Here is a 21,866-nt window from a genome sequence, read left to right on the forward strand (position 1 = left end):
GGATCTGCACTGATAAGGTGTCACCTACTCAGTCTTAGGCCATAGCACAAACCACATGTAGAAATGGTAGCACTAGAATTAACCCTGTGTGACACTTGTTGTACAGGTGACCTTTAACAGGGTGGGTTCTATGAGAGGGACCCTGGGCGATCACCTGTAAGCAAGTGTGCAATCTCCCTGTATGTCCGAGAGTCCTGGAACTGGAACATCACCAGACCAAGGAGAATCTTGGCCAAGCCATGGAGAGATATGTCACATCTGCCACCAGTGCCTGGGACCAAAAACTTTTTTGGTTTAGGCCGGGGCCCCATATGGCGTCAAAAATGGTGGTGAAACCCATGCCCATTTTCTGATAAAAACCGTACTGCGGACAGGTCGCGATTTCCAAAACCAATGCGGTTTTGGAAATCGCAGCATGTCAATTATATCTACAGCAACGCCGGCGGTTAGCCCTTAGGTATAAATGTAATAAAAAAGTCTGTAGAACTTTCTGTTTAAAGCACTATGGGTAGAACCGTGACGCGATGCCGCCGCAATTTTTTACGTAGCATTTTTTTTGCTGCAGGATGCCATGGGGGGCCTTACTCTTATACAGGACCTTTCACCTCCTCCACCAACTCCAGTTCTTTTCATCCAGGCCCTTCCCACTTATTCCAGCACAGAGACCTATCAGACCAGAGTGATATCACGTCCATTGGTCACATGGCCAAGCTGTAGCTCAGTCCCATTCAAGTGCTCTGGGCCAAACGACAATACCAAGCATAGCCACTATATAAGGTATGGCGCTGTTATTGGTAAGTAGTGAAGAGGCCGCAGACCCTCAGATCTATAAGGGGTCTAAAACACCTTTGCTAATTGGTGAATTTTTGTTTTTTTGGATGGAAATGTTTGTTGTTGTCAGTTGTGTAAGTGACAGAGTTTTATTTTTAGGATTGTCTCAGTAGGGAACATCTGACTCAGCGGCGTTGTCACAGTCATTAGTCTGTAGAGTGACAATGGAGATTAGCCGCTGTAGCAAGGGGCTGGGTCAGGGTGTTACCATCAGTCCTAGGGCGCCGGGGTGAAATCTAAAATTATCCTGTCCTGTCTCCGTCTTACTGGAGCTACTTACTTGGCAAGTATTCAATTAATCTGGAGCTACGACAGGAAGGCAAGGTTTAAACTGATGACAGATCAGACCTGTCCTCTCTAGTGACCCCTAACGTCCAGGGTTATGTCTCTGAGGTCATGACAGAAGACGGCGCAGGGAAATGTCATCTACATTTAATGTTAACTCAGCATCTGTCATTATTATGGGGCACCGTGACTGTCACTGACATTGAGCCCTATAGTTGTCACTGTTACGGGCCCTGTGGCTGTCACTGTTACGGGCCCTGTGGCTGTCACTGTTACAGGCCCTGTGGCTGTCACTGTTACGGGCCCTGTGGCTGTCACTGTTACGGGCCCTGTGGCTGTCACTGTTACAGGCCCTGTGGCTGTCACTGTTACGGGCCCTGTGGCTGTCACTGTTACGGGCCCTGTGGCTGTCACTGTTACGGGCCCTGCGGCTGTCACTGTTACGGGCCCTGCGGCTGTTACTGATATTGGGTCCTGTGGCTGTCACTGTTACGGGCCCTGTGGCTGTCACTGTTACGGGCCCTGCGGCTGTCACTGTTATGGGCCCGTGGCTGTCAGTGTTACGGGCCCTGTGGCTGTCACTGTTACGGGCCCTGTGGCTGTCAGTGTTACGGGCCCTGCGGCTGTCACTGTTACGGGCCCTGTGTCACTGTCATTACTGTTCCTAATCCTTTGCAGCCTGGCGTATCAGGTTGGGCCAAACTAAACACGACCTTCGAGCTGAATTCTTCACATGCACAAAACCTGATAACCAGAAATAAAATGTTCTTACCTCTCGGGCGGAGACGGCAGGTAACAAGAACCGGTTGTAAGATCCTATAATTACATGGTATGTAATAAGCTGTCATGGATCTGTACGGATAAAGTGTCAGCTCCTGAGTCCTGGGTCATTGCATAAACCACACATATAAATTATAGCATTGGATTTAGCCTCCTGTTAAATTTAACCCCATCTTAAAGGGAATTCCAATAACAGCGCCACCCCTGTCCACAGGTTCTGTCTGGTATTGCAGCTGACCTCCATTCACATCAGTAGAACTGAGCTGCAATACCTTACACAGCCTGCAGACTAGTGTGGCACTGCTGTTAGCAGTAAGTGGCCATGTATTTCTTATCCTGCGTAATCCATCAGAAGGAGTATGCCACTGACTATGAAGGATTTAGATGTAAAAATACTCCAGATATACCACAGTGGCTGATGCCCAATCAGTGACGTAAGTACCGCCATAGCAGCAGAGGCAGCTGCCACGGGGCCCATTCCTAGTTACGCCACTGTGGCAATGATACGTCTGGTGAATTTTTACACTTTCTCGGTGGCACCAGAATTTTGCATCAAAAATTTGGCCTACATTATTTTATTGTAAGCCACACCCCTTTCTGGCAGGACACGCCTTCTTTCTCACTAAGTCAGTCCCTGTGTCAGACAAGGTGCAAATTGGGCTAGCATTGACATGATAACAATGTTATGTTGCTGGAGCTTTGGCAATCAAGTGTTCAATTTTCCTGCAGCGCCACTATAGGTGAACAGAAGTATTACATGGTGTCAGCTGTAATGGAGTTGCTCTTTGGCTAATGGATGAGGGTCCTGAATGACAATTCCCTCTGTTAAAGGGATTTTAAGGCTTATCAATTGATGACGTATTGTTAGGATATGTCATCAATTGAAGATCGGTAGAAGGCAGTCACCCAGACCCCGCACCCATCAGCTGGCTGAAGAGCCGTGTTGGGGTGAGCGCTGCAGCCAACCAAGCACAGCGCTGTATATTGTATAGTGGCTGTGCTTGGTATTACAGCTCAACCCATGAACTTGAATGAGACTGAGCTACAAACAGGTCATGTGACTGATGAACATGACATCACATATCCCAGGGAGCAGGATAGGCCTGGAAACCCCTTTAAGGTATTGAGAATTATTTTCTCTTACCCGGCACTATGTTATAGATTATGTCACTGACTTGGGGGGGTTCCAGTAACTAGACCCTCACCAAGACCAGTCCTTGATGGTTGTCACTGTTACGGGGATGCTGTGATTATTTGGGGGCACTAGGGCTGAGATTGGGTTAGAAACCTTATATGTATCCGTGCTGAGCAGGACAGGACTACATTCTCTGGTGTCTTCTTTATCATTTGCATGCTGCACGCACCATGTATGGCCGGCCGCAGCTATCACTATATGAGGTGTCAGATGAATTTGGCTTGGGGCATAGACTGGATATTTACATAAGGCGGTGAGTGGTGGGGTCACTCCGCATCCTCCTCGCTGAGATTTACCCTGACATTAAGAAGAAAATAGCAGAGCAGATAATCCCGCCGACGGGTCCAACATAGTTTACCTGCTGCCAAACACCAAGGAGGAGGCTCAGGTGCGAGTGCGGCTTATAAGGAACAACTAATGCACAGTTATCAATAGTGTGATCTCCCGGGAGAGCTGTGTATCTAAGCCTGTCATGTGTGATACTGTCTGCTGAGCTGTGTATCTAAGCCTGTCATGTGTGATACTGTCTGCTGATCTGTGTATCTAACCCTGTCATGTGTGATACTGTCTGCTGAGCTGTGTATCTAAGCCTGTCATGTGTGATACTGTCTGCTGAGCTGTGTATCTAAGCCTGTCATGCGTGATACTGTCTGCTGATCTGTGTATCTAACCCTGTCATGTGTGATACTGTCTGCTGAGTAGTGTATCTAAGCCTGTCATGTGTGATACTGTCTGCTGATCTGTGTATCTAAGCCTGTTGTGCGTGATACTGTCTGCTGAGCTGTGTATCTAAGCCTGTCATGCGTGATACTGTCTGCCGAGCTGTGTATCTAAGCCTGTCATGCGTGATACTGTCTGCTGATCTGTGTATCTAACCCTGTCATGTGTGATACTGTCTGCTGAGCTTTGTATCTAAGCCTGTTGTGCGTGATACTGTCTGCTGAGCTGTGTATCTAAGCCTGTCATGCGTGATACTGTCTGTTGAGCAGTGTATCTAAGTCTGTCATGCGTGATACTATCTGCTGAGCTGTGGATCTAAGCCTGTCATGCGTGATACTGTCTGTTGAGCAGTGTATCTAAGTCTGTCATGCGTGATACTATCTGCTGAGCTGTGTATCTAAGCCTGTCATGCGTGATACTATCTGCTGAGCTGTGTATCTAAGCCTGTCATGCGTGATACTGTCTGCTGAGCTGTGTATCTAAGCCTGTCATGTGTGATACTACTTTGCAGAGCTGCGCGTCTAAGCCTGTGTCATGTGTGATGCTATGATTATAAATCCCTCATGAGTGATACTATGCTCAGCTTGATATATTTAACCCTATCATGTCATTTTTCACAGCACTCCTCACCTGATGGTCTTTCATGCTTTGCACTTCTGTATTTTGCACGCCTATACCTACAGTGTGGCCTCCTTTGCTCTGATCAGGCACCATCTTGAATTTGTCTTTCTGGGTTCTGTAATTAATCCCATCATGGCTCAGTGCAGCATCACATGGACAGCTAGAGACCATGCCATCTCTGCCTGCTGGGGCAATCTAAGTATACTTCTCTGCCCCACCTGCCCCCCCAGTACAGGGTAATAGTGATCCCGGCCCTGGTTGTCTCCTAGTACAGGGTAATGATGATCCTGGCCTCGGCTGCATCCTAGTACAGGGTAATGATGATCTCGGCCCCGGCTGTCTCCTAGTACAGGGTAACGGTGATCCCGCCTCTGGCTGTCTCCCGCTTGTGTTTGTCTAGTACTTTCTATCAATGGGAATCATAGTAAATGCAGCCATTGTCCGCTCACTTCTCTTTGATGGTTTCCTTTGAACCAGTACAAGCCTTTCACTCCCGTAGATCTGGGGCTTGAGGGCTCGTCACAGTGTCGTCCGCTTCTACTTCATTGTAATATATTCTAATGGCCCATAGTCATGGAAGCCGAGAGCTCTGCAGTCTGACAAGTGGTGCGGCCCATTCATTGTAGGGATCGGTGGTGTCTCAGCGCCCGAGCCACGAGGTACAAATTAATAGTAATCAGAATTATTTAGTATGTGTGGTTCATAACTGGAGGTGCGGTGTAAACTTATATCATGGCACCAGATGTAATCATTTTCAGAACATGTATATATATTATGTTAGCATAGTATGGAAGTAATATATACCATACATTGGGAAGTATTATTTAGGCACTGTATGGCACTATTATGCTCGTACTTTATAGAGCTATTCCATGTTCATTGTATTGAAGTATTAGCCACTGTATAAATGAAGAAGTATTATATAGGCACTGTATGACACTATTATGTAGGCACTTTACAGAAATATTCCATGGAGACTATATGGAAGTATTATATAAGCATTGTATGACACTATCATTGAAGCACTATATAAATGTAGGAGTACTATGCAAACACTGTACACTATTATTTAGACACTTCATTCTGCAGGCACTGTACGATATTATTATGTAGACACTGTATAGAAGTACTAACCAAGCACTGTGTGGCAGTATTATTTATCAGTTTATACAGGTATTCCATAGGCACTCTATATAGGTATTGTCTTCATATACTTCATATACTTCTTTACTACTTTAGACACTTCTTATTTGTATCACAGTTCACCTTTTACTTGTTTGTTGCAGGACCAGAAGATCGGAGAAGTGTTCTGGCCAATGACTACCAGCCCCGGATCCCGAGGACCCTCATTGTACATACCGGGGTCCGTCCAGTGGCGCTTATTTTTTTTACAGACATAGTTGGATGGAAAAGTCAGGTTTGCAGAACTTTTCCATTTGGGATTTCTGTTGCACACAGAGAATCTGATGCATACCTCTCAACTTTTGAAAAACGGAAAGAGGAACGCAGATGAGTTGAAACCGGGACTGTGGGACATGACCCTGAATCTGGGAATGTCCCGCACAATCCGGGACGGTTGGGACATATGCTGATGTAGATGTGAATGTTGCTTTATATTATAGCAGTATGGAAGTATTACGTAGAGACTATACAGCTCTATTATATGGGCACTGTATGGCAGTATTTCATACATGTTACGTGGAGCTGTTATGTAGACACTCATATGTAAGCGCTCTATGACACTATGGCGCTGTGTGACGGTATTAGTTCTTGTCATTATTTTGCAGTTGTACTTTGGTACATCATTATTACCCGGATATATCTATTCTCCAGTCTATATTGTTTCTTGTACGTGACATTCATTTTTTTTAGCACACTACAAATTTGTGACGATGGATCCTTGCTCTTGATTTTTCTTGATCTCCCATCCTAGTGTTTAGCATAACACCAAGCACAACCAATGGACAGGTGGGGCACTGTGTTTTTTGGAACCCTGTACCACCCCTTTGTGCTGTAGTGCACGTATCCCAGCAGCTGTAATATTCCTTTTTCCCACTAGATGTCACTGTGACTCCAGGAATCCCTGTGACAGGACGGAGCGGTATATTGCGGAACAATAGTCATGAGGAGAGGATATAATGATCCTTACTGATGGGTGGGTGTAATGGCGGCCGGTGTGCAGCCTCTCACCGCCGTCTCTCCGTAATATCTTTTTTTAATTAGCTCTGATGTGGAAGTAGCGGAAAACAGTCAGAACACCCCGGGCCCCGAGTGTCGGCCACTACAAAACCAGCGGAGATCACGTGACTGTCGATGTTATGTTTTATGTATTTTCGGCAATTCTGAAGTAGAACTGAAGGGGGAGCTATGGATGAGATAGGAACATGAGGGGCTGCCGGAGTATACAGGATGAGGTTAAAGGGGAACCCTGAGGCACAAGGAACCGTGTCAGCCATTGTGGCTCTGCTTACCGGGCCCCCAAACTGTGACACCTCACATAATCACCTCAGGACTATGGGGTACCTTCATCTGTCCCTAAATAAATCCAGTAATTGGGCAGATTTATCAGAAAAAGTCCAAAGGCAAAACCCATAGAAACCAATCATAACACATAGCAACCAATCACAGAGCAGCTTTCATGTTATATTCTGCTCATGAAAGCTGAAAGCAGCGCTGTGATTGGTTGCTATGATTGGTTTCTATAGGCAACTAAGACAGTTTTGCTTTTAGATTGTTTACATACGACTCCTTCATACACGGCTCTTTCAGACACCCGACGCACCGCATTGCAGTCCAGGCTCTGTATGTGACGGCTGTTTTACTGGTTACTGGTTTTCTATCATAAAAGGCATAAAAATTCAGGTTTTTGCCCCCAAAAAGTTAACATTTTTGCACCGTCCTCACCACTTTCCCCAAAATTGGTGCATTGCAAGGGTGTGCGGGGGTCGGGGCCATTGGCTACACCAGTTTTCCTATCCTATATGGTATAAATAATGGGGGAGCTGGATGCCGGCTACGAGCTGACGTAGTTCCCCCTGGGTGCACAAACCATTGAAGGGCGTATCTCGCCATATATGAGGCCCACCCTCTGCTCCAGGGGTATATAAATAAAGATAATTTCTTAGAACAGATCCTGGATTTCCTTCAGTGTTGAAGGTCTGTTCGGTCGACAACTGGAGCAATGACCGTAAAATAAAGGATTCATCAAATAAAAGGTGAAAAGAGACATTCCCTGACCGGGAATCGAACCCGGGCCGCGGCGGTGAGAGCGCCGAATCCTAACCACTAGACCACCAGGGAAACATGACCAGTGCCTTTAAGAGTCTTAAATTGTGGACTAAGAAGTCCCCGGTCTGATGATTTCTATTGGAAATATTTAATTCAGAGTCTTTCTTATCTTATATATCTCTTAAAGGAATATATCCTTGGCGCAGCTCTGCATCCAGATCAGAGAGGTGTACACAGAGGTCTCATAAATCTATCTCATACTTATCTACCATGTATGATCTATCTATCTATCTATCTATCTATCTATCTATCTATCTATCTATCTATCTCCTATCTATCTATCTATCTATCTATCTATCTATCTATCTATCTATATATCATCTCCTATCTATATATCTATCATCTCCTATCTATCTATCTATCTATCTATCTATCTCCCTATCTATCTATCTATCTATCTCCCTATCTATCTATCTATCTATCTATCTATCTATCTATCTATCTATCTCCTATCTATCTATCATCATCTATCTATCTATCTATCTATCTATCTATCTATCTATCTATCTATCTATCTATCTATCTCCTATCTATCTATCTATCTATCTATCTATCTCCTATCTATCTATCTATCTATCTATCTATCTCCTATCTATCTATCTATCTATCTATCTATCTATCTCCTATCTATCTATCTATCTATCTATCTATCTATCTCCTATCTATCTATCTATCTATCTATCTATCTATCTATCTCCTATCTATCTATCTATCTATCTATCTATCTATCTATCTATCTATCTCCTATCTATCTATCTATCTATCTATCTATCTATCTATCTATCTCTCTCTCTCTATCTATCTATCTATCTATCTATCTATCTATCTATCTATCTATCTATCTATCTATCTATCTATCTATCTATCTATCTATCTATCTGTAAGAGGGTGAAACAGCCCCTGTGTAGTGAATGTGCAATGTGTAATTGAGTTGGTGTTTTCATAACCTGACATTTTGTTGTTTGACCACAAGAGGTCGCTGTTGCGAGATAACAAGTAAAAGGAAAAAGGCTGCATGCCCCTGGAAGATTGATGTGGAGACCCTGATCGTTGGAGGAAGGTTCTAGGAGCCATTTTGAGTCAGAGTGTGCTGGACTCTAGAGGAGAAGAGAGAGCTGTGGAGACATCTCTGTGCAGAGAGGGTCCTTGGAGGGAGAAGCCACAGCAAGAATAGCTGAGGATTTGAGACTTTCAGAGTCTGTCCAGACACCATCCTAAGGAGAAGATTACTGTCAGAGACTTGGCTGAGAAGTGAGACTGCCAGTGAGACCGCATGCTGTCCGAGGAGCTCCTCTTCACCCTGATGCTAACAGAGACTAAAAGGTACCCAACAGAAGTAAGCGTGCACGCACCACACTGCAAGTTTTGCACCATATTGCTGGGACTGAGTAAAAAGCCTGTAGTTAGTTAGTTAGGTATAATCATCACCCCAGGCTGCAATACTGGTGAACTATCTACCTGTCTGGTAAAAGGACTAAGTCACAGAGGATTTCTACAGAGTTATATCTCCCAGAGAGGGACTTGTAAGGAAGTCTGGGAGCAACATTTAGTTTAACTTTACACTGTTTGGCTTGCAAGCTAACTAACCATTATACTTGCTTAGTTGTACTTGGTTTGGGGGGAATTTAGTAGTATTGTGATAAGATTGTAAACCCTGGTGTTACACCGCCGGATGCCTGTGTCACACACACTGAATTGTTCCTGTGTAATAGGGTAATAACAGGTAACAGGCAGCTGCATAGGCGCAGCCTGCAGGTAGGTAAAAGCTTGGAGTATATTGAAGGCCACACTAGTGGGCACCGTGCTGTATAACACCAGGGTCCCAGCCTCTAGGCTGTGTAAATGTAATACCTGGGAGTGTTCTTTTGGACAAAAGAGGTTATCTAAACTAAGTAAAGTCCTATCTTGGTTAAATTGAATTGGACTCACTTCCTTTGTTCGTGACTTCGCTGTATCCTGGGGAGCCCACCTCGGTACACGGCTTACATATCTATCTATCTATCTATCTATCTATCTATCTATCTATCTATCTATCTATCCATTCACACTGAGTAAACGCTAGCTTATTCTGAACGTAAAACACGTTCAGAATAAGCGGCGTCTAAAGCAGCTCCATTCATTTCTATGGGAGCGGGGATACGAGCGCTCCCCATAGAAATGAATGGGCTGCTTCTTTCACTCCGTGCAGTCCCATTGAAGTGAATGGGAAGTGCCGGCGTGTACGCTCCGGCATGAGCAGAGCTTGCCGTATACGCCGGCACTCCCCATTCACTTCAATGGGACTGCACGGAGTGAAAGAAGCAGCCCATTCATTTCTATGGGGAGCGCTCGTATCCCCGCTCCCATAGAAATGAATGGAGCTGCTTTAGACGCCGCTTATTCTGAACGTGTTTTACGTTCAGAATAAGCTAGCGTTTACTCAGTGTGAATTCACCCTATCTCTATTTTTCTCTAGCCCCCACCATTCCCAAGCAATGGGCGCTGTTGGTTTTTGCATCTGATATGCTGACTAGACTCCCTGATGGTAAGTGGGTGGTGTCAGGCTGGAGCAGAGAAGGGGGCGGGACTCCGAGCTCTGACAATGTCTGCCTCTGATTGGAGCTTTGACTCACGCCTCCTTGCCTGCTCCTGCCTGACACCACCCACTTGCTATTAGGGAGTCTAGTTAGCATATCAGACACCAAAACCAACTGGACGGATTGCTTATTGAAGTTGCTGAAGTTGGTGAAAGGTTCTCTTTACAATGCTAAAAAAATCTGGAAACCCAGAATTAGAGACTACACATTTCTCTGCATTTTACATATCATGTCTGTGCCCTTTTAGCTTTGTGTATAATAATACACTGATCCGATATTGCTTCAATTTCAGCAAATAACCCTAAATCTGTTTTAGTTAACCCTTCGATGAATTATAAGTGTGAAATGTAAATTTCTCTGTTTATACGAGGCTCCTGATCACTTGGAGCCACTTTAAGAGGCAGTTTACTGCTTAACTAAGGTCATCTTAGGACCGCTGGTGCTTAGAATGGACGTGTTTGTTGTTGCGACAGCTGAATTGTTTTCAGTGTAATAATCACCTTGACCACCAGATGGCAGCACGTTACAGTCAGAAATAAAGATAATTTCTTAGAACAGATCCTGAATTTCCTTCAGCGTTGAAGGTCTGTTCAGTCGACAACTGGAACAATGAACGTAAAATAAAGGATTCATCAAATAAAAGGTGAAAAGAGACGTTCCCTGACCGGGAATCAAACCCAGGCCGCGGCGGTGAGAGCGCCGAATCCTAACCACTAGACCACCAGGGAAACATGACTATTCCTTTTGAGAGTTTTAAATTGTGGACTAAGAAGTCCCCAGTCTGATGATTTCTATTGGAAATATTTCATTCAGAGTTTTTCTTATCTTATATATCTCTTAAAGGAATATATCCTTGGCGCAGCTCTGCATCCAGATCAGAGAGGTGTACACAGAGGTCTCATAAATCTATCTCATACTTATCTACCATGTATGATCTATCTATCTATCTATCTATCTATCTATCTATCTATCTATCTGTCTGTCTGTCTGTCTGTCTGTCTGTCTGTCTGTCTATCTATCTGTCTATCTATCTGTCTATCTGTCTGTCTATGCATCCCCCTGTTCTATGACCACCTGCGCGTAATATGGTTACAAGCTATGTAATACTCATTCTGGCCAACAGGTGGCATTAGTTTAGGATCTGAAAAAAAAAAAAGTACTGTTCATCCTTCAGTTTTAGGGAGCGTTCACACTACCGTCTGTGTCCGCTCCTAGTGTCTGCTCAAAATCTGGCACGGACATTAGGAGCGGACACTAGCTGATATGTCGGGTTTTTCTGTCCGCTTGAAAAGTCGGACATCCTTACAAGCGGACAGTGAAGGACAGGCACAGAGTGCAAAAGAACGCACCCAATCGCCATTTAAATAAATGACAGGTGTCACGGACACAGCTAGTGTCCGCTCCTAATGTCTGTGCCAGATTTTGAGCGGACACTAGGAGCGGACACTACCTGTCAGACACAGACGGTAGTGTGAACGCCCCCTTACTTGATCCTTTTGGTACTTTAGGGTTCAATATCTTTGATGTAATTTCTGTTTTCATGTATTTCACAAAATATGCATCTACTTTTCAGATAGCAAAACATGCATTCCCTGACCGGGAATCGAACCCGGGCCGCGGCGGTGAGAGCGCCGAATCCTAACCACTAGACCACCAGGGAGGCATACTGTGTCTCTTTAAGAGCTGGAGGTGTGGCGTATTGTAACCACTATTACTTTTGTTTTTCTATATTTTCTGCCCTTTTTAAGTTGCTTTACTCTACAGATGATTTATTTTAAAACTCTCTGAACTGACCCTTATTCATGTTTTTTTTTCTCTCTACCTTTCCAATCTTATTTATTACATGTCTATTTATCTTATATGCTTATTAGTGTGTATATATATATATATATATATATATATATATATATTTTTTTTTTTAGATATCTTTTTGTACATATTTACAATGCAATATTTATCACCACCACCGGATGGCAGCAGCTTACAGTGAGAAGAATTGACTCGCTCTCTGCGTCTGATCATCATCTGTGTCGTGTGCTGGGCTGTATCTGAGCCTCATCTTATCATGCAATATCATGTAACCTTTACTTAGTTGTAGTCACATGACTGCCAACCCTTTGGGTTAATATTTTTTTTTCTTCGCTTTGTACAAGCGACTCCTGTCCTGGCGAGGCTGGCGTGGATACTGACGGTGTGAATATGATTGTCCGGCCTCACTCACTATATCTGCCATCTATTCTAACTCTATATACTGTAAATCTGTGTGATAAGGAGGTTATTTTATTAAATATATTACATTTTGAACAATATCCTGATATACAAGTATCTTAAAAAACAGTGAAAGAAACTAAAGAGATGCAAGTTTTTAATAAAACTAATAAATAAAACGTATATATATATATATATATATATATATATATATATATATATATATATATGTATATATATATATATCCTATTAATATTATAAATGTGAAAGTTTGTGAGTTTGGATGTTTGTGGGTTTGTGTGTTCGGATGTTTGTTAGTCAATCACGCAAAACCCGCTCGACCGATTTGGCTGAAATTTTCCACAAACATAGTCACTACACTGGATTGCGCAATAGGCTACTTTTCGTCACAATAGCACACATACGTTTGTGCCAGGACCCCCACAAAACCCAAACTCACACCACCATCTCTGCAATCTCACACACTTTGGACCATAGCAAGCCACAAAATTCATATTACCCTCTACAGCCTCGCCCCTAACCCCACACAATCACATATACATATACTTTATCACTTTGCCCCTCACCCTACCGATACTCCAGGAGGCTCTCTTTAACGCTCCGGAGCAGCCATGTTTGCCGACCCCCACCGCTGTGACAATCCGCGACACCGCCCACCCATGTCAATACCCCTAGGAGGTCTAATAAATGCAAAAAAAAAAAGTTTTTAAAAAAAGTAAAAAAAAATATAAAAACAAATAAAAAGGATTAAAAATTCAAATCACCCCCCTTTCCCTAGAACACATATAAAAGTAGTTAAAAACTGTGAAACACATACATGTGAGGTATCCCCGCGTCCGAAATCGCCCGCTCTACAAAGCTATACAAATATTTTTTCTGTTCGGTAAACGCCGTAGCGGAAAAAATGGTCAAAAGTGCCAAACCGCCTTTTTTTCACTGTTTTGAGTCTGATAAAAATTTGAATAAAAAGTAATCAAAGCAATAACATTTCCCAAAAATGGAAGAACTAAAAAGTACACCCGACCCCGCAAAAAAAGACGCCCTATACATCCCCGTACATGGACGTATAAAAAAGTTACGCCTGTCGGAATATGACGACTTTTCAAAAAAAATTTTTTTTTAACACAGTTTCGGATTTTTTTAAGGGGTCAAAATGTAAATAAAACCATATAAATTTGGTATCCCCGGAATCGTAACGAAACACAGAATACAGGGGACAGGTCATTTTGGTTGCACAGTGAATGCCGTAAAACCAAAGCCCGTAAGAAAGTCGCAGAAATGCATTTTTTCTTCAAATCCACCCCATTCAGAATTTTTTCCCTGCTTCCCAGTACATTATATAGAATAAATAATGGCGCCATCATGAAGAAAAATTTGCCCCAGGAAAAATTAAGACCTCATATGACTCTGGGAGCGGAGAAATAAAAAAGTTATGGGGTTTAGAAGGAGGGGAGTCAAAAACGAAAAACGAAAATCAAAAAATGCCATTGACGGGAAAGGGTTAACTTCAAATACTTCTGTCCCAAAGTAACTATGTAAAGTTTCTCACAACACCGTATATATAGCGGCTCAAATACAAATGAACTTCAACACAAAAGTCTCACGTATTCTCTGAATTACAGCAAAAACAAGATACAAAGTTACATTTCATATCCCATACCTTATACACACTACGAAAACCTTACCCGCGCCTGTATATACCCACTGCTACAATCACCGCAGACGAAGTCGTGGGTACCAGCTAGTATATATATATATATATATATATATATATATATATATATATATATATATTGTGTGTAACTGTATCAATACATTGATTTATTTGTTATTGTTTATTAATTTGCATGTAATATTTCCCATGAACACCAGGTGGCAGCAGGAACAGAAGACGTTTTCTTGCGATTATCTTCTGAATTTCTGATTTTCCCGCGCCGAGCAGCTACATGAGCTGTAACTAGTACGAGGATTCTGACATGATAATATTTTTCTTAAAATTTTGTTAAATTGCTAAAAGCTTTCCCTGACCGGGAATCGAACCCGGGCCGCGGCGGTGAGAGCGCCGAATCCTAACCACTAGACCACCAGGGAATTGTGCACTATATGTTTAAGAATCCCAAATTGTGGACTAAGGACGTCCCTATGATAGTCTGATGATTTCTATTGGAAATATTTCATAACTGGTTCATGTTTGTCTGATCGATCTATCTATGTTGTTTTATGAACTTTATTACACTTTGCACAGTGTCCTGATATAGAAGTATCTTAAAAATCGGTAAAAGAAACTAAAGAGATGCAAGTTTTTAAATAAAATTATTAGCTACAATATCCACATATATATATATTAAGTAGAATTGTGTGTAAATATGTCACTAGATGAACTTATTTGTTACTAGCTGGTACCCGCGACTTCGTCTGCGGTGATTGTAGCAGTGGGTATATAAAGGCGCGGGTAAGGTTTTCGTAGTGTGTATAAGGTATAGGATATGAAATGTAACTTTGTATCTTGTTTTTGCTGTAATTCAGAGAATACGTGAGACTTTTGTGTTGAAGTTAATTTGTATTTGAGCCGCTATATATACGGTGTTGTGAGAAACTTTACCTAGTGACTTTGGGACAGAAGTATTTGAAGTTAACCCTTTCCCGTCATTTTTTGATTTTCGTTTTTCGTTTTTGACTCCCCTCCTTCTAAACCCCATAACTTTTTTATTTTTCCGCTCCCAGAGCCATATGAGGTCTTAATTTTTCCTGGGACAAATTTTTCTTCATGATGGCGCCATTATTTATTCTATATAATGTACTGGGAAGCAGGGAAAAAATTCTGAATGGGGTGGATTTGAAGAAAAAATGCATTTCTGCGACTTTCTTACGGGCTTTGGTTTTACGGCGTTCACTGTGCAACCAAAATGACCTGTCCCCTGTATTCTGTGTTTCGTTACGATTCCGGGGATACCAAATTTATATGGTTTTAATTAAATTTTGACCCCTTAAAAAAATCCGAAACTGTGTTAAAAATTTTTTTTTTTGAAAAGTCGTCATATTCCGACAGGCGTAACTTTTTTATACGTCCATGTACGGGGATGTATAGGGCGTCTTTTTTTGCGGGGTCGGGTGTACTTTTTAATTCTTCCATTTTTGGGAAATGTTATTGCTTTGATTACTTTTTATTCAAATTTTTATCAGAATCAAAACAGTGAAAAAAAGGCGGTTTGGCACTTTTGACCATTTTTTCCGCTACGGCGTTTACCGAACAGGAAAAATATTTGTATAGCTTTGTAGAGCGGGCGATTTCGGACGTGGGGATACCTCACATGTATGTGTTTCACAGTTTTTAACTACTTTTATATGTGTTCTAGGGAAAGGGGGGTGATTTGAATTTTTAATCCTTTTTATTTGTTTTTATATTTTTTTTACTTTTTTTAAAAACTTTTTTTTTTTTGCATTTATTAGACCTCCTAGGGGTATTGACATGGGTGAGCGGTGTCGCGGATTGTCACAGCGGTGGGGGTCGGCAAACATGGCTGCTCCGGAGCGTTAAAGAGAGCCTCCTGGAGTATCGGTAGGGTGAGGGGCAAAGTGGTAAAGTCTATGTATATGTGATTGTGTGGGGTTAGGGGCGAGGCTGTAGAGGGTAATATGAATTTTGTGGCTTGCTATGGTCCAAAGTGTGTGAGATTGCAGAGATGGTGGTGTGAGTTTGGGTTTTGTGGGGGTCCTGGCACAAACGTATGTGTGCTATTGTGACGAAAAGTAGCCTATTGTGCAATCCAGTGTAGTGACTATGTTTGTGGAAAATTTCAGCCAAATCGGTCGAGCGGGTTTTGCGTGATTGACTAACAAACATCCGAACACACAAACCCACAAACATCCAAACTCACAAACTTTCACATTTATAATATTAATAGGATTGCATTTTGTTTTAAATTTGCATGTAATATTACCCATAAACACCAGGTGGCAGCAGGAAAAGAAATGAAATTTACTTGCTATTATCTTCCGAATTTTTGATTCCCCTGCGCTGAACAGCTCCATACAAGGATTCTGACATGACAATATTTTTCTTAAAATTTTGTTACATTGGTAAAAATTTTCCCTGACCGGAAATCGAACCTGGGCCGCGGCGGTGAGAGCGCCAAATCCTAACCACTAGACCACCAGGGAAATGTGGCTTTAAATATTAAGAGTACCTTTTTGGATACGTAATTATGGTCTTGCTTTGCATTGGCTGACAACAGAGGATGGATGAATAAAGCGATGAGTGAATATCTAATAATTAGAGATGAGCGAATACTATTCGAAACTGCCGTTTCGAATAGCAAGCTCCCATAGGAATGAATGGAAGTGGCCGGCATGCAGACTTTGCCGGCGGCCGCTTGCTTAACCCCCTGTGTGCCTTCTGCGTCCATTGATTCCTATGGGTACGTGCTATTCGAAACGGCAGTTTTTGTCCTTTAATAGGCTCCTCCCACTGATTAGTGGCACAATTGGAATTGTTTCTCTAGCCCCCACCATTCCTGAGTAATCAGTGCTGTTTATTTTGGTGCCTGATGTGCTAACTAGGCTCCCTAATGGCAAGTGGGTGGTGTCAGGCAGGAACAGGCAAGGAGGGAGACAATAAACTGTGGGGAAAGTTGCTGGGGACATTTAACTAGGGGGTAGTTGGAGAGGAACATTATATTGTATGGGGCTATTAGGGGGGTATTATACTCTTTGAGGGCCACTAAGCGGGCATTATATTTTGTGCAGGTATTTCTAAGTGGTGGTGATGTTGGGGGGAACTTATGGAACCTTTGGGCCCACCAATGTGTTACAACGGCCCTGCACACACGTGACATGGTGCAGCTTTAGCTGTGACTACAGTATAATGGCCCCGCACACCGTATAACATACGTATAAATACACTGACATAAAGAGGTAGAATAAGAATAAACCTCCAGTATTAATGTGATAGGATTCTTGTTCTCTTGACTATATAATATAATAATAGTGCGATATCGTGGAGCAGCGCGGACGCCGGAGTATTGCCTGGTGTGTTACCCTAATTTATGGGGCGGTGTTAGGCATTAGTGAAATATAGACAGAATGTAGAGGACGCCGGGGTGCACCTGGGAGAACGCTCTGCAGCCGGAATATACAGCCGCACGTCACAATAAATATACACTGCGCCGCTATCTACAGCAGATTTATATACTCCGCGCTGTTGCTCTGGCTCCCAAGTAGAATTTTCTTGAGGAGGCAACTTAGGAAAGTGGACGTCATTTTGGAAAGTTGTGACTGTAGTTCTTATCCGGTGGTGGGAAGATGATGACGGTCGGAGGAGCAGAAGGTGAGAGCGGCCATTGCTCATAGTGATGATGGTTATACCTGTACATGACTCATGACGAGTGGTCCGAGAACGTGACCCTAAAAGACCACCCAGATCAGTCTCTAATCCCCCCCCACAATTACATGTAAGGGGGTCACATTAGGATCTCCGGCCTACTGAGCAGCGTGGCTGGGGGCTGCTGTGGCACAGACCACTAAACTCCTCGCTATCAGCAGGGTCAGAGGTCACAGGTTACACCTCAGCAAAGCGAAGATCAAGGTTCATGCACATTCCAGTTACAATGTAGCACTTCTGTAGTCATCCATTAACCCTTCGTTATGTTGTTGGGACAAAGTCTGTGATGCACACCATTCGCCGCAGCAAATTAACCAAACCTCCTTTGACTTTCAGCAATCCCAACCACTCCCTTTCTGCCACTTTAGTTATCCCAACAACGTATAATACCCCCCTTAGTTCCGTCATACAGTATCGTGTCCCCCCATACAATATAATGTCATCTTGTGACCTCCACACGGTGTAATTCCCCCTCTGGCCCCACAAAGCATAATGCCCTCCTATTGTCCACCCCACAGTATAATGTCTACTTTTGTCCCCCCAATAGTATAATGTTCCCCTGTGGTTCATTTCCCTGCATGAGGTCTCTTTGCGGCTCCCATGTAATAAAATGCAAAAACCCCTCAATATTCACCTTAGCCTATTCCCCTTACGTTCTCGCAACTGCAGAGACTGGGCCCCATTATTGCAACAGATCCCATGCAGGTCACTGAAGATGACGCTTTGTAAAGCCGCAAATATCCTGAAAGGGCGGCCTACCGTGGTCTAGGCACATGTGAGGAAGAAGCTACAGATGGACCCATGGTCTGATGTCCTGGGGGGCAGATATACCCCTACCATATAGGGGGCCGGTAGGATGTGATGGTTTGAAGGGATTGAGATGGTTGGCTGTCAAAAATTTTTCATGAGTCCTATGACCTCATACCTCCAATACATTGTACTATCCATAGCTGAGACAACACCCCATGAAATACCGATAGTTAAGAGTCGCCGCCATTTGATCCCGGGAAATCAAAGCCCGCGCCGCAAATGAAAAGTTTAAATGAAAAGCTCTTAAATATTCAATAAAAATAAAGTCTAAATGAGTTTCCTGGCAGAAAGTGATGATGAAATTATCTCATCGACTAATGTGCTAATTCACCTGCAGCGCGGAGGAGCCCTGGCGCCGGCGCCGGCAAAGATCATTTTATCTGGTAATTAGCTGTTTTATTTCAATTTTAACAAAAAAAAAATTTTTTTGACTCCTTCAGAGTCTCAGTGCGGATGGTTAATGTGTCGTGTCCGGGAGAACGTTGTAAAAAATCACAAATACAAAGAAAATTCACAACCAGCGACGCCCAATGAATACAAACTTAAAATTTCTGGAAATAAATTCAGTTGGGCCCCAAAAAGTTTAAAATTTAAAGAACAAATATAAAATTTTCATAGTTATTAATCTTCACTTTAAATTTGGTATTATTCGTTGATTTTCTCATTTATGAAAACATTTTTAATGTATATTTTCATTTTAGGTAACATTTTATTGAATTATTCTACAGAATGTTTATTCATCCTCATAGACATATCCATGGGACCCCCATCTGTCTCGAGAACAGCCCCCACAGCAGGCAGTTTTGGTTATCTTTGTAACCCATGTATGAGGGGATGGAGAGGCGCATGCTTGTGGGGCTCATGTCCTCTCACTTTCAGGAGCTTTCATGCCCCATTCTCGAGACAGATGCAACTCCCAGAAGTGTGACTGACAACAATTTATGGCATATCCTATGAAGACGAGAAGGGAATACCCCATTAAAGGGTAGAGTTTTCATGAAAAGTTGAACTGTCTGCAGGGTCTTGCTGGGCCGTCTCTTCTATGGCTGTATAACCCTTCATAAATGATGCATACCTCCCAACTTTTAAAGGACAGAAAGAGGGACAAAATGTGGGTAGGCCAGAGGCAAAGTTAGCTCCACCCATTTCTAAATTGACTCCTCCCATTTCTAGCCATTTCTCATCGGGTACACCCTGAACCCCACATCTTCCCATCACACACAGTCCACCCTGCATCTCACATCCCCCTACCGCCAGTACCTTAGACTACACATCTCTCCATCTCTTCTTGCACTGCACGGGATGCAAAGACACGCCTACCTAGTCACGTGACTGACTGATGTCACACAGGTCCTTCTGAGTACAGTAGTCATACTTTCCCCTGATCACCCCCCGCACTTATCCCCGTTACAACCTTTTAACTCTTATAAGAGCAGGCAGTGATCAGGGGAAAGTTTGTTAATAAGTAAAACACTTCAGGGGCTGAGTGGGACATGCCATGCGGGACAGCAGTCTAAAATTGTGACTGTCCTGTGGAATGCGGGACGGTTGGCAGATATGCATGATGTCCTATTAGTATTTCTGCTGCTAAAAGACATATTATGGCTGCGGCACATTGTCATTTTCTCCCTACGGCTGTGAGCATGGACAATAAGCAGCCGTCTTTCCCCTTCCCTATCTATTGTATTTTATTACTACTACTGGTTTCTTTACATGTAATTTGTAGTCACTTCACAATAGCAAATTTGCAAAAGCCCAAGAGAACCTAATATAGGAGAATAATGGACACTTGACTGCAAATATGGGGCATGATGCAGCTAAACAGATACCTGACCCAGATAAAGAGAGATGTGAGAAGAAAAGGAAAGAATGCTACTGTCTATGACTAACATCACATCAGCAATAACACAAGAACAGTCAGGATTGTGTTTCTGGGGAGTCCTGTGATGTCAGAGTAAGAGCAGGGTTACCTTGGGGATGATGATGTCACCGAATATGAGGTCAATGTATCTGGAGACTACTGGTGATATGACAGTGTGAGAGCAATGTTATCTGTGGAGTCTGGGTGATTTCACATAATGAGGTGCTATTTGGGGAAGCCTGGGTGATGTCACAGGGTTATGATAAAAGATATCTGATGAGGGCTGGTGATGTCACAGAGTGAGGGTACAGGGTATCTGGTGATGTCACAGAGTGAGGGTACAGGGTATCTGGTGATGTCACAGAGTGAGGGTACAGGGTATCTGGAGATGTCACAGAGTGAGAGTACAAGGTATCTGGTGATGTCACAGAGTGAGGGTACAGGGTATCTGGTGATGTCACAGAGTGAGGGTACAGGGTATCTGGAGATGTCACAGAGTGAGGGTACAGGGTATCTGGTGATGTCGCAGAGTGAGGGTACAGGGTATCTGGTGATGTTGCAGAGTGAGGGTACAGGGTATCTGGTGATGTCACAGAGTGAGGGTACAAGGTATCTGGTGATGTCGCAGAGTGAGGGTACAGGGTATCTGGTGATGTCACAGAGTGAGGGTACAGGGTATCTGGTGATGTCACAGAGTGAGGGTACAGAGTATCTGGTGATGTCACAGAGTGAGGGTACAGGGTATCTGGTGATGTCACAGAGTGAGGGTACAGAGTATCTGGTGATGTCACAGAGTGAGGGTACAGGGTATCTGGTGATGTCACAGAGTGAGGGTACAGGGTATCTGGTGATGTCACAGAGTGAGAGTACAAGGTATCTGGTGATGTCACAGAGTGAGGGTACAGAGTATCTGGTGATGTCACAGAGTGAGGGTACAGGGTATCTGGTGATGTCACAGAGTGAGGGTACAGGGTATCTGGTGATGTCACAGAGTGAGGGTACAGGGTATCTGGTGATGTCACAGAGTGACAGGACAGTATATGTGGAGGGTTTGCTGATGTCACAGAATGATGGCATTGTATTATCTATGGAAGGTTGGATGATGTCAGGGTTGGAGGGCTGATGATGTAATATAGAGGTAGAATTTCCTGTCCTTGTAAGAATTCATTATAAGATTTAGTAACAGTCGCTTCCGATGCTGGTCTCTTTAAGCCTTCCCCAGCCGGTGTTCACACAGCGCAGTCTCACTCCTGATCTTTAAATACTTCCCATCTCTAGAATTTCTTCTT

The 21,866-nt window shown here is 43.2% G+C and overlaps 5 non-coding genes across 5 annotated transcripts; all 5 read right to left on the reverse strand.

Annotated features, from left to right (window-relative positions):
- Positions 1-7,660: 7,660 nt before the first annotated feature.
- TRNAE-CUC (transfer RNA glutamic acid (anticodon CUC)) lies at positions 7,661-7,732 on the reverse strand. Its single transcript has one exon. It is a non-coding gene; the product is annotated as a tRNA-Glu (tRNA).
- Positions 7,733-10,952: 3,220 nt separating this feature from the next.
- Positions 10,953-11,024, reverse strand: TRNAE-CUC (transfer RNA glutamic acid (anticodon CUC)). The gene has a single exon. It is a non-coding gene; the product is annotated as a tRNA-Glu (tRNA).
- Positions 11,025-11,884: 860 nt separating this feature from the next.
- On the reverse strand, positions 11,885-11,956 carry TRNAE-CUC (transfer RNA glutamic acid (anticodon CUC)). Its single transcript has one exon. It is a non-coding gene; the product is annotated as a tRNA-Glu (tRNA).
- A 2,589-nt stretch (positions 11,957-14,545) lies between these two features.
- TRNAE-CUC (transfer RNA glutamic acid (anticodon CUC)) lies at positions 14,546-14,617 on the reverse strand. Its single transcript has one exon. It is a non-coding gene; the product is annotated as a tRNA-Glu (tRNA).
- Positions 14,618-16,615: 1,998 nt separating this feature from the next.
- Positions 16,616-16,687, reverse strand: TRNAE-CUC (transfer RNA glutamic acid (anticodon CUC)). The gene has a single exon. It is a non-coding gene; the product is annotated as a tRNA-Glu (tRNA).
- Between the last annotated feature and the right edge of the window lie 5,179 nt (positions 16,688-21,866).

Source organism: Leptodactylus fuscus, chromosome 11 (assembly GCF_031893055.1).
Source record: "Leptodactylus fuscus isolate aLepFus1 chromosome 11, aLepFus1.hap2, whole genome shotgun sequence".
NCBI lineage: Eukaryota > Metazoa > Chordata > Amphibia > Anura > Leptodactylidae > Leptodactylus > Leptodactylus fuscus.